The sequence below is a fragment of the Coptis chinensis genome, chromosome 3 (genome assembly GCF_015680905.1).
Source record: "Coptis chinensis isolate HL-2020 chromosome 3, ASM1568090v1, whole genome shotgun sequence".
Taxonomy (NCBI): Eukaryota; Viridiplantae; Streptophyta; class Magnoliopsida; order Ranunculales; family Ranunculaceae; genus Coptis; species Coptis chinensis.
This window is the reverse complement of record NC_141458.1, coordinates 95,659,568-95,673,895: the sequence shown is the minus strand read 5'-3', so window position 1 is coordinate 95,673,895 and position 14,328 is coordinate 95,659,568.

Sequence of the window (14,328 nt, the reverse complement as noted above, 5' to 3'; positions counted from 1 at the left end):
GAACCAACAACATTGTTCAACGAGGGAGTTAGAACGACAACAACAGACTTTGGTGGGACTTCTTTGCAGCAAGACCATAACCAGTTCTATACTTTTGAAGATAACAACGTTTTGGGATCATGGTCATATGTGCCTATGGCTAGAAGCCTAGAAACTGAAAAGTCACATATGGCAGACGACAATGGAAGCAGATCGTATGCCTTCACATCAGAACCGACTTCAGCAGTGGTTGCACCATTAGATGGTGGAAATAACGCATCTCAAGTGGATCCTCAGCCATTTAACAATATTGAAGACTCTTATATGAGAGAACAACTCAGTCAGATATCCTCCTATCTGTTCGATGATCTTTAAATAATGTAAAGAGTCTCAAGGACCTCCTTAGGATGGTTCTTTTATTTAAACTTGTATCTTAGGATCAACTACATGATCTTTTTGTATGATAACTGCAAATCTCTTGAATGAGAATTCTCCAATATTTTGGAAGATTAAGACATTCAATCTTCGGAGTTATTTAGTCAACTAACAAGTTTACTTTCCAATTCTAATTATTCAGCAATTTCGTACATTTATCGATTGCAATTATCATTTATTGTGTCAATATCGTTTAGTTGTTTAATCATATTTATTTATTGTCAGAACCACAATTGAAAATCTTGGTATAGTTCATATATTATATCGGGTTTGTCTATAATAAGTAGATCTACGCAAATCATATATCCAAATTTCATTGCTACTACAGTCCTCACTAAGGGCTCTAGCTTGGATACCACCTGATGATGGCCTTCTAGGGGGAAGTGGGGAACCCTGGCACTACACCATATCTGTTAAAAAAAGACACTTTTGGATGTCGTTTTTCTTAAAAAAAGACACTTTTGGGAGTCGTAGGGTGACCCGTTTTTTGCGATCTTTTTTTCTACCACACTTGACAAGTGTTTTTTTTTTTTTTCATTTATTTTTTAAAAAAGGCCAGGCAAAAAAATGCCCCTTGATTAGTAGCATTAATAGCACCGGTAATAAACAGATACTTGTGCCTTTTGAAGTGTGCGATAATAGACAAATTAGGATACTATCCTATCCGTGTCTCTGTCTCTTTAATAATGAAATTGCAATCAAGTATTGTTACTTGAATTCTTAGTTGATATGAATACTTTCGGATATGCGAGTCCAAATTAGGATACTATCCTATCCGTTCAATATGTCGAACTTCAACAAAGTTCACCACATTACACATTGTTTCAAGTGGTACTCATCAAAGAAATAAAAAGAAGACAAGATATTAAAGAACTCCTTTTCGCCACCACTATCGTTGCTAAACCAACGCGTCTTCAATAGCACATCTGTACTACCATTTTCATATTTCAGTACCACCATCACCACTATCATTGACATTTCACCATCTTCTTAAGGCCATGAACCACCTCCACCCACTGTCCTAATGATACCATCATCACCATTCACCACGATGACGGACACCATCTTCAGCATACCCACGCCACTCCATAGATGCTCTATTATAAATGTGGCGAGCCATTTCAAAGTAGTACAACTGAGGGAAAAACATGTACAGTAAAGCTTAACAAATAAATTATGAATAAAATTGTTAATTAAGTCTCTCGACAAATGAGAATTACAGTTTGGGACTCTATTAAAAAATACGGTTGCGAGCTTGGAACAAGATTATTACAACCCGGCGAATTTAAAAGTCGGTATTTTGCTTTTTCAGCCATGAGCTTAACTTAGAGAGTGACAATCTTAAAGAAAACAAAAGACATAAACAGAGGTAATCTGTCTATTTGGATTTTTGATCCACCATTGCCGAATTTACTCCGCCCAACATTATTGTGGCAGGGTAAGGCAGAAACCTTAATTGGATTAAAGGCCCAAGCCCAAATAAAAAAGTGATTATAAAGGCCCAGCCCAAATACCATTCTAGTAACAAGGGTAATCATCACTCTCCTTCTCTCTCTCTCGGCTCCAAAAGTGAAAACAAGGTGCTTACTCATCTTCTCTACACTTCTATATAACCAAGAAGTTCTACATCCTTCTCTCGTTTATTGAAACAAAACCTTCCGCATACCATAAAAACTGTATGCTATTATATTCAGCTTAAAAAAAACAAGCTAAACTAGAAGCAGTTATATAGACTTGGCCATAACTAGTCATTCTAAGCAAGTATATATACTCTAGAGTGCTCCTTCTTCCCTATCTATCAATACCACATCCAAGGCGGAACAAGCAAATTGGACCTTTTTGAGACAATTGAGAAGGTGAAACAGAAACTTCGAGAGACCACATGGGGAGATGTTGAACATTTATTTGAAGGATATGATGACCAGCAGAAAGCTGCTATCCAAAGAGAGAGGGCTAGGAGGATAGAAGAACGTAACACACTTCTTAATTTCTGCGTTAATCATTAAAAGCCGACGCGGGTATTTTCGGTCTTGCAGGTATCGAGAACCAAGATAGATGCAAAATAAAACAATGTGACTCGTAACAAAGTAACTGGGACTTACTCATCCTTCAATTTCTAGATCTTCTCTGGATCCGTCTCTTAAATTGTGGCTCACCATATCCACTACAAGCTCCGTATTGTGTTGCTACATATTTTGAAAACAACGTCATCACTCAATTTCTTTGAATAGTTTACATAAGTTAATAGAAAATTGAATGAGTAACTGATAATATTTGTGACTACGTGCATAAAAATGGAAAGCTAGATGATAGTTTGATCTTCGATCAAAACATATCAACTCAAGGAATTTATAAGTCCATGCAAGCCAAAGGAACTCCAACTTTGTATAAAGCCAACTAATATGGAAAGTAAGAAAATGAAACCACAAAATTGTTGGAATAGAAAGATGAGAATGGAGAACAACACAATACATTTATTAATCAAAGATCTTCAAAATGCATGCATAGTCGACATATAATGAAGAGAAACTTAGTTCTCTACAAACCGGAATGAACTTCTATTAACTGAACAAGCATAGTGGGCACTCCCGCTATCTTAATTAGTACCGAACCCATACAATCGGAGACACACTAACTACTTTAACCACGCAGCAATAGGTCTTTTTCACAATGAGATCTACAACCGAAGTCAACACATTAAACTAAAGAGGGACACATGGTCGTATCGAATTGACCTAAATACTAGACAATAACATAGCGTATGTATTTGTATCATATCTCATCCCTCCCCATGATGCAAAATTGCAAATATAAGAAACACCAAGACGGGATCTGAACTTCACAAACTTGAAATGAAAGAACCTTAGTAAACCCATCTGCAACTTGGTCATTGAAATCGCCTGATTTTCGCCATCAAAGAGATTACGGTAGTCGAAGATAGCGATCATCTTCTTTTTCTTTAGAATGAATTTTAACATGACAAAATTACGTATTGATCTTTATTGTCCAAACTCTTCAATGAACATGCAGAAAGTGATATGTGCATTTAAGAGAAGAGGCAAAACTCAAAACCCTCCAAAAGATGTCAAGTGACCTAATATCCAATCATGTACAAGGGGAGAAAGAAACCACTTGTACCATCTTTTCTTTTCTTTTTGCAAGAGCAATTTGGGTTTAGGTGGACCACTACCAATTTTCATCTTGGACCACTACTCGTCTCCATAAATCAAAACTTCCCTCTCGGTGCATAAAGTACCCTACGGCATATATCGGTTTACAAAAGAACCCAATTTGTTGAGAGAAAGGCATTGAAAACCAAGCTATAGTTATTAGCTAAATAATCTTGGCTTGGTTGGTCCCCTCAGATATGTGATTATACCGGACTCATTTGAAGCAATTAACTATCTAAGATCAAATAATTCAACAAGGACCAAATTAAATTGTTCTCCTAGACAAAATGACGTTTACAACTTTTGAGATATATTAATACCGATTACCAATTGTTTTGCAGACTATTCCAAATGTGTCTTTTAGGTTATATTTTAGTAATTTTAATGATTCTACTCTACCCATAACAAGTTCCAAATAAAGATCCGACATCCACATTGTATGAACTTCTATATCCATGATTTTCCACTTCCCCACAAGAAAACAAATACATTGAAAAATATGCTTTAGTTTGTATTTATTTATAGAAGAACCCCATTGCAACTATCAAAATTGAGGACTATAAAGCGGATGAAAGGTAATCAAATGTAATGAGCCAAATGAAATATACTAGGAAGTGAAGAAGCTTACCAAGTAGGATAACGATTCACGAGAAATCTGCATTTTAGCTACCACCCAAATCAAGTTTCTACTAGTCATGGCTTCCGTTGAACCAAAGCCATCACCTAGCAGCCCTACAGTCTTAGCATGATTAAGAGCTGTTTTCCTGCACATACCAAAGTCATGTAAGAAATCAAACATCTTGAAGAACAAAAGTATACACATGAATACAACGCTATACAAAAGTTTTTGTTTTTCCTTGCCTATAAATGGTTCATAAGCGATTCTATAGGCGTAGTCCCATCAACCCCTATCTCATACGATCTAATCGAAAAATTCTGTTGAAAAACAAGTCCATCCCGAACTATCTTCCCTAAACCAAAAGGATCTACAAGCATATCGGATCTCCTTGGTTTCCAATCAAGAAGTGTCCACTAATTCTCATTTGCCAAAACATGTTATAGAAAGAAGAAGAACACTCCAATCGGGTAATTGATTAATAAACGTTCTAGCGATCGATGACGTAGACATCTCCTCATTCTTAGCTGGTGGATAAGTAATTGTCCCATTAATTTTAGGTGAGGCTTGTGCATTAGCCTTAACTTTCAAACCACCGCACAACGGTTTGGTTTTGAAGAATTGATACCCCTCGTTTCCAAATTATCCGATCCCCTTCTTTCGCCTTTGTAGGCTAATTACATAGCGAGGGAAAAATGCGGTTTTGAAGGTGGCAAACCATCACAAATAACTCTTGCCTAAATTTCCAATCACCCTTCAAAAAACATAAACAAATTCAAAAATTATTAATATCCTCAAATTACAAAACTAACATAAATTCCATTATCTAACGGATCTAATAAACCCATCCCATTTATAAAACATTCATTTGGTATGCAAAATTGCAAAATGACAAATCAATGAATCACTAATTTGAACCCGATTACAATACTACTCTGTTTAACTAATTTCGAATCGATTACATGTTTAAAGATTATATGAATTAATCTTTAAAAACGTTAAAATCTAAACGAAATCGCTTAGATCGATAAAGAGATTGTAGATTTGATAAAGAAATAATTGAAATTACCGAAGAGATTGTAGATTTGCTGAAGATAGCGATTTGAGGATCGGTCAAATATTATGAAGATTTTGAGAGTGGTTTTTGAGAGTGATTTTGAGAGTGGTTTTTTCTTATTTTGGTGAGAGAGATCGAAACAGGTTATTTTTTTGGGATAATGTGGTTTTTTTTTTCTATGGGTTGTGATAATGTGATCCGACGCTTAGGTGGAGTTCAACGACACGTGGTGGGCGTGCTCACAAAAAGACAAAACAAAAGTGTCGGTAGCTTTGTCTTTTTTTTTAAAATCTGGTGTAGTGTGGTATGAGAGGAGCAGACTTAATTGGTAGAACCAGGACAGTCTCGTGAACTGATTTCAAAGCTGAATGCATGGCCATGGTTCTTGAGAAAGTTACTGCTATGCATGAACAAGGTAAAGATATGGCTTGAATCTGATTCACAAGCAGCAGTTAAGCTTTTATAGGGAATGGATGTTGATGCCTTGGTAGCTGGAAACAAGGTGGATGGCTGAGAGGAACTACGAAAGTTGCAGGAATGATAAAAATGAAGGATTAGTACTCATATATGGCATGAAGCCAACAGTCACATGGACTCTGCGGCAAGGAAGCTACCCTTGACCCAGCCACCGGGAGTTTTCCTATGGACTACGTCACTAGGCCAAACTTTGTCACTATAATAGAAATTCCTTTTGGGATTAACTATCAACAATTCACTTGCCTCTGGCTTTTATTTTAAATGCCACAGACACTCTGTCACTTGCATCATTTTCACTTGGTCAACAAAATACCTTCCTTGCAAGCGAAAATATATAAGTATGATAAAACGCTTAGTCTAAGACCTTCCAACCCAAATCATGAAACCTGATGGTATATTCATTTTGTATTGGTATATAGTTGTTGTCTGAATTTGCATGGAAAAATAATGATATGGTTGTTTAACTGGTATATTGGCAGTGATGTGGTGCGAACTGACTGAAAGTCTAAAATCATGTTGACAATCAAGCCTTTTATACAAAAAATCCAAATGTTGCGCAGTCCTTGCAAAGTATGGTTAGGTACCAGTTAGGCGCCATAAGTCTCAAAGGTTCAGGGGCGCTAGTAGGTTATTGTTTGTTCAACAAGACAAATAACGTTGTGCTTGTATCTGCTAGCTAGTTAGTTCTTCCTAAGCTTCTTGTAGCACATTATCTGCCTCTTGAAGCATGTGGAACCTATATATAGGGAGAGACCTGAGACTCAGGCAGAATATTACTAAAAGGTCAGTTAAACTAACCCCTGAGAGTGCTATTCTAAACAACGGATTCTAAACTGCCATTCTCACCAACATTAGTTAGGAATGTGTTTTGCAGCTTGAACATTCAAAAGGTTGTTAATTATGAATTTTACTAAGCACTATAAGAGGACTTGCAACAGATTGCTGAATTTTTTTTTTCTTTATTTGATGGTTCAGGTTGCTGAACCATTCCCTCTCGTGAACCATACTACCCTATGGTATTTTCTTGAGCGTCCTCTTGCAACAGGGCTACAATAAACTACCAGTTCTGTACTTCTAAACCATGCTTAGATAACAACGTTTTGGGATCATTGCCATATATGCCTATGGCTCCACGCCTAGAAACTGAAAAATCATATATGGTGGATGTTGGGAGATTTCATTAGAAAGTCACACCTCAATCTAGCTACTTTCTATCCCAAATGATTTCAACTTTGAGATCACACCAAGGAAATCACCCACCCAAGACTTTAGTAGTTATCACAACAAACTCAATAAAGCAAAACCACTAGTTTATCATCACAATTCATAGCAACAATAAATATGGAAGTAAATAATGCAAAGAGACACAAAGATTTAAGGTGGTTCGATAAATGTTACTTACATCCACACAAGAGCCGAGTTTCCTTTATAGTAAAGATTGGAGAGTTTACAAGAGGTAACAAGAATCAAGAACAAGAGGCCTCACTCAAACCCTAGCTCAATAGAGCTCCCACAATACCCAAGAAATGAATCTCTCAAAGTTGTCTCAAAACCCTATTCTATTTCCTTTATATAGGTACACATAGAAAAAGGTGAGAAAATGGGCTTTGGGCCGAAATATTGGAAATCGGTGAAAATTTCGGAAGGTATGGCGGTCGGCGCCTCGGCCAAAAAGATAATCCGGCTGGTCGCCTAACTCCGATAACTTTTCTCACAGCATGAGCGCAGGTCGCGCCTCGGCCAAGGCTAATCCGAGCACAGGTTGCGTCCCCTTCTCCAAGCTGAAAACTCGTGAACGCGGCATATGGACACCGGAGCAAAGCTTGACGGTTCCACAACCCAACAATCTCCCACTTGGAACCTTCGAGATTCTACATGCACATCACATCTCAATTGTAACAACTCAATCCAAATCCAATTTACTAATGAAACACTCGGCTCATCCAAGATGGTATTCAAGCAAGAAGACCCGACGAAGTTGAACACTTCAACTTCATCTTCACAACACCCCTACCATGACATAGACATGTCTCCATGGTACTCCATGAATAACACAATATCCGTTTCATCACTTCCCAATGATGTTTGTCAAGGTTAGCTATAAACCTCCAAGCAACTCCCACTGCATGGGATATATCCGGGTGCGTGCAAACCATGTACCATCGCCTAGGGGCTTGTTGGAAACCATGCAAGCTCTTTCTCAGCTTGCGCACCATATTCTCTCTATCCTTCAGTAGGAAACCCAACAATTGTCGCGTGTAAATCTCCTCAACATGGTCACAATGGAGGTGAGCAGTTTTCACATCTAACTGCTTAAGATTTAAACATTCCGCTACAACAATACTAAACACTGACTGAAAAGTATTTGGGGAGAATATCATTGCCAAATATTTCTTGGAACCATCATGTTTCTCCTTGACTCGATACACCCATTTGCTCTGTAAAGTCATGTCCTTGGGTACTTTGGCCAACTCCCAAGTGACACTAAAGACGAGGGACTTCGTCTCATCATGCATAACAAGCTCCCACTTGCTAGCATCACCAACCTCCAATGCCGCATCATAGCAATGAGATTCACCATCATCAGTAAATAAATAGGTGGAGGGAGGATACTTCATGCTCGGTACAGTTTGCCTGGATAACCTCCTTACTGCATGAGATGGAGATGGACTTGGTGGCGTAGTCTCTTCACCCGAGTCACTACTATCATCATCTGACTGTGGAACTTCCACAACACCACGACTCATATAAGAGCCTTCCAACTCAACATACTCAATGTCACTGTCTGTAACCGGCTCCACGGAGTGTGCTTCTTTTCTGTCCTTGTACAAAACCATCTCACTGAACAAGGCATCTCTGCTTTGAATAATTTTCTGGTTTTGGTCATCCCAAAAATGATAACCAAGATCATCATCGCCATATCCAATGAAGGTACACTTGACATCAAGCTTACTCCTAGCTTGGTCACTAGTGTGCACATAGGACTCACACCCAAACACTCTCAAATGGGAAAGTTTCACATCCTTCCCACTCCATACTTCCTCTGGAATCCTGAAATCCAAAGGTACTGACGTTCCTCGGTTGATCAGGTAAGCTGCTGTGTTAACACTCTCTACCCAAAATTGCTCAGGTAAGCCTGCTAGTGTACGCATACACCTAGCCCTATCTGTCAGTGTTCTAATCATCTGCTTTGCAAGCCCATTCTCCTGAAGTGTCCCTCGCAAAGTTTTTTCTATCTTGATGCCACTGTTAGCACAATACTTCTCAAAACCTGAATCAACATACTCTCCACTATTATCGGATCTCAGCTTCTTCACCTTGAAGCATGTCTCATTCTCAACCATGGCCTTCCATGTCTTGAACACTTCTAATACCTCGAACTTGTGTCTCAAGAAATAGATCCACACCTTCCTAGTATGGTCATCGATGAAAGTCACAAAATATAACTTTCCGCCAAGTGAAGAGACATTAGCTGGCCCCCAGACATCTGTATGAATCAACTCAAGCTTCCTAGCTTTCAGAGTTCGACCCATCTCCTGAAAACTCACCTTTCTCTGCTTTTCAAACATGCAATTCTTGTAGAAGTCAAAGTCCGTTGACTCTAACGGGAGTTTACCAGTGGAGTGAAGGACTTGCATTTCTTTCTCACTCATGTGACCAAGTCTGCGGTGCCAAACATTTGGATCCTCTTTGCCATTTGCCACAAAGATTGACCCACACCCGTGTGCGGTCATGTAGAGAGTACCATCTTTGTCGCCTTTAGCGACTATTAGAGAACCCTTAGAGACTTTCCAAGTATCTCTCGTGAAGATTGTAACAAATCCTTCACTAGCCAATTGACCCACCGAAATCAAATTCTTCCTCAAATCCGGAACTTGTCGAACATCCCTTAATAACCATCATGACACGGACATCACCTTTGCCAACAATGGCACAAGATTGGTCATCACCAAGAAAGACCTTTCCAAGGTCACCTTTGGTGTAGTTTACAAAGAACTCTCGATTTGAGGTCACATGGAATGATACGCTGGAATCTAAAACCCAAGACTCCTTATTGTTCTCTATCGAACATATCAAAGCATCATCTTCCACTTCAACTACATTAGCTTCTTGATTCTTCTTGTAGTTGTCATTCCTTGGTGCTTGTCATCGGTTACTATAGTGGCCAGGCAAACCACAATTGTAACATATAATGATATTATCATCTCTAGGCTCATCACTAGGGGTATGCGAGTTCATTCTCCCCCTTCTATTTCTCGATCTATCACGACCCTTGTGCACACGCATCCCTTCGCTCTCAGTACTCAAAGCCGAACCTGATGTCGAGGCCCCATCCGAACTCCTTCGAATTTCCTCCGCTAGTATCATACTAACAACATCGTCGAATTTCAACTTATTCATTCCCGCCGAGCCACTAATAGCCGCAACCGTAGCCTTCCAACTTGAAGGCATTTGTCCTATTAACGCCAACGCTCTCACTTCATCACTAAATGTAATCTCAACCGACTCCAATTGGTCTTTCGTTTGGTTGAATTCATTTAAATGGTCCTTGAAGGAATCATTCTCTGACATTCTCATGGAGAAGAGCTTGGTAATCAAATAGACCTTGTTCGCGGCCGAAGGTTGCTCATACATGCACGATAGTGCCTTCATGAGAGACGTTGTCGTCTTCTCATTTTTAATATTGAAGGCCACAGACTTCGAAAGACTCAATTGGATTGTCGCCAATGCTTTTCTATCTAGCAAATCCCATTCACTTTGCTCGCAACTCGTTGGCTTCTCTCCCATCAAAGGTTCATACAAATCCTTTTGATAGAGTATGTCCTCAATTTGCATCCTCCAATAGCCGAAGTTTGTACCATCAAACTTCTCTATTTTGTAGCTTCTTTTGTCGGTCGTCATGACTTCCACTGAACCAAAACAGCGGTGGAGACTCTCTCAAAGGAATTTCTTCAAACACCTAGCCTTCTCTGCTAAAGGTGGAGTCTTTCCTCACACACATTGTTCCAATGATTCAAATCGTGGCTCCAATACCACTTGTTGGGAGATTTCACTAGAAAGTCACACATCAATCTAGCTACTTTCTATTCCAAATGATTTCAACTTGGAGATCACACCAAGGAAATCACCCACCCAAGACTTTGGTAGTTATCACAACAAACTCAACAAAGCAAAACCACTAGTTTATCATCACAATTCATAGCAACAATAAATATGGAAGTAAATAATATAAAGAGACACAAAGATTTAAGGTGGTTCGGTAAATATTACCTACATCCACACAAGAGCCGAGTTTCCTTTATAGTAAAGATTGGAGAGTTTACAAGAGGTAACAAGAATCAAGAACAAGAGGCCTCACTCAAACCCTAGCTCAATAGAGCTCCCACAATACCCAAGAAATGAATCTCTCAAAGTTGTCTCAAAACCCTATTCTATTTCCTTTATATAGATACACATAGAAAAATGTGAGAAAATGGGCTTTGGGCCGAAATATCGGAAATCAGTGAAAATTTCGGAAGGTATGAGCGCGGGTCGCGCCCAACTCCAGTAACTTTCACACAGCATGAGCGCGGGTCGCTCGGCCAAGGCTAATCCAAGCGCAGGTCACGCCCCCTTCTCCAAGCTGAAAACTCGTGAACGCGGCATATGGACACTGGAGCAAAGCTCGACGGTTCCACAACCCAAGTGTAGACGACAACAGAAGCAATGCCTTGACATGAAGACCAACTTCAGCAGTGGTTGCACCATTGGATGGCGGACTTGGGCAAGAACATGGCCATAAAAATAACGCGTCTCAAGTGGATCCTCACCCATTTAACAATATTGAAGACTCTTACTTAAGAGAACAACTCAGTCAGATATCCTCATATTTGTTAGATGGATCTTTAATTCATGTAAAGAGTCTCAAGGACCTCCTTAGTATAGTTTTTCTAAATTTGTATCTGAGGAATTGCATGATCTTTGTGTATGATAACTGCAAATTTCTTGAATGAGAGTTCTTCGATATTTTGGAAGAATAAGATAGTCAATCTTTCAAGTTATTTAGTCAGTTAACGAGTTCACTTTCCAATTCTAATTACTCAGCAATTTCATACATTTATCAATTGCAATTATCCTTTATTGTGTCAATTTCATTAAGTTGTTTAAACATATTTATTTACTGTCAAAACCAAAATTTGAAAATCTTGGTATAGTTCACGAAATATCTCAGCAGGTTTGTGAAGTCTATGCAAATCGTATATCCAATGACATTACAATCAACAATGAGCGCTCTTGGAACCTGATGATGGGATGGTCATACTTAATTTGAACTGTGGGCATTCTAGGGGAAACCTTGCAGCAGTTATGCCATATATGAACAGCATAAAGATATGGCTTGAATCTGATTCACAAGTAGCAATTAAGCTTGTATAGGGAATGTCATGCCTTGGTCACTGGCCGGAAAATACAAAGTTGCAGAAATGAAAGATTACACATGGCATGAAGCCAATGGTTGCGCAAACTCTGTGGCAAGGGAGCTACACTACATGACCCAGTTCCAAGGAGTTTTCCTATGGAACAACATCACTAGGCCAAACTTTGTCAATAACATGTCTCAGGTTGCTCCTCATCCATTTAACAATATTGAAGATTCTTATTTAAGAGAACAAGTGAGTCAGATCGATATCCTAATATTTGTTAGATGATTTTTAATTAATGTTCTCACAAAGGACCTCCTTAGCATAGTTCTTTTAAATCTATATCTGAGGAACTGCATGATCTTTGTGTATGATAACTGCAAATTCAGAGTCCTGCATCTAAACAAACGACTTGCCTACGAATATGTTGGTGCAGGACTGCAAGTATCGATGTTTATTTTCACTGGAAGAGCAAGGACTACCTCAAAGCTTTTTTTGTCAAAATGATGTATATGTTACTTAAGATATTACATCATCTTTTGGGACAGCCTTTTTAGATGATGTGTATATTGTGCCCATTGCCAAATCTCCACTATATGATAGCCGGGTTTTAAGGAACCCACTCTCCACTATCGAGCAGGCAAATTGAAATCTCTCTACTTGCTCAATTTATAAACACCTCCCTCACAAAAATTAGAAACCCCCTTTTATTAATAATTTAAAACAAGCCCTCTTTTATTAATAATTAAAAAAATAAATAAATAAAAATAAATAAACGTCCCTAATATCACTTAAATAACATAATTATCCCTTATATTAAATTAGATGTGCCTCCCCTATGTAATTACAATTAGAATACAAAAAAACCATGCTAATTATCGATCTCGAATGACGGGTTTCAAGACTTCAGGAAAAAAAAAATCTCGATGCGTAGCACATTTTGCATACTTGTATCATATGATAGTCGGGTTTTTAGAGAGCCACACTTGAACAGTGTATTTCTAATCTCTCTCTTTTAAGATTTTAGAACCACCTCCCTTAATTATTCTAATTAGTTCTCTTCTTTTTAAACAATTTACAAAAAACTCTTTCACTTTACTGAAATTAGAATTAGTTTCATATTATGTAAAATAATTTAGAAAACATCATTCATGTCACTGAAATTATATTCAACCCCTCCTAATATTTTTATATTATTTTTAAGATTAGAACTAGAATTCAAAAAATCATACTATCCGAGAGATGTTAGAGCGACAAGTTTAAAGACTTGAAAAAACACCGATGCGTAGCACAGTTTGCATACTTGTGCATCATAATGCTCTTAAAAGGACAGTGACGAGTAATAATTCGAAACAATGATGTGCGTGTTTAATTTATTTCACAAACCATAAATGTATCCCACAACTAATGTGCACCTGCAGTTGAGAATTCCTTCTCCAAAGAGACACCCTACTACTGGCTACAGCTTACACAACGTTAGTATCACAATTTTCACTCTACCCTGCAAATATAGAAAGAAAAAGAGAAGATCAAATAAGTAGGCAAAATTTGTAATATGTGCCTCGAGTGCGTCTTCACGTCTTGATGGAAGGCAAGCAAGTAATGACACTAGGTTCACGTCAGTTGAGCTTCTCGCTTCTGCCAATATCTGTTAGTTTTTTTTTTTGGCAGACCCCACACCGATTACATTGAAGGACCCTAGCCTGAAGGCTTACATTACCCGAAGGCTCATCAACCCCGAAGGGTCTCACCGATGCGCCATTTTGAGTAGACCCAACCGCCTCCACCTTGTCCATGAAGACTTGCTCTTGCTCCTCGGTCCACCCATCGTAGCAGCACCTTGTCTCTAGCCTGAAGGCTCGCTTGGCCCAAAGGCCCATCACATAATTACACAAGAAATAAATCTCAACCAACACTTGGTGAGATTCGAACTTGCAACCTCTCCCATGAGGAGAGGGGTACACAACCAATTGAGCTAGAAGCTCTTGTGTAATATATGTTAGTTTACCTAGCTGCGAAGCCTGATAGTAAAAAAAGCAAGACCAGCTGACCTATTTACACCTGCACAAATAAGCATCCTCTTTAGTTTTGACCAATGTCTATGTAGTTAAGATAATTTTTATATTTGATAGAATTAGTAACTAAAGATAGACTTACTACCTGTTCAGACTCAGAGGCTGAAATCCGAAAATTGGA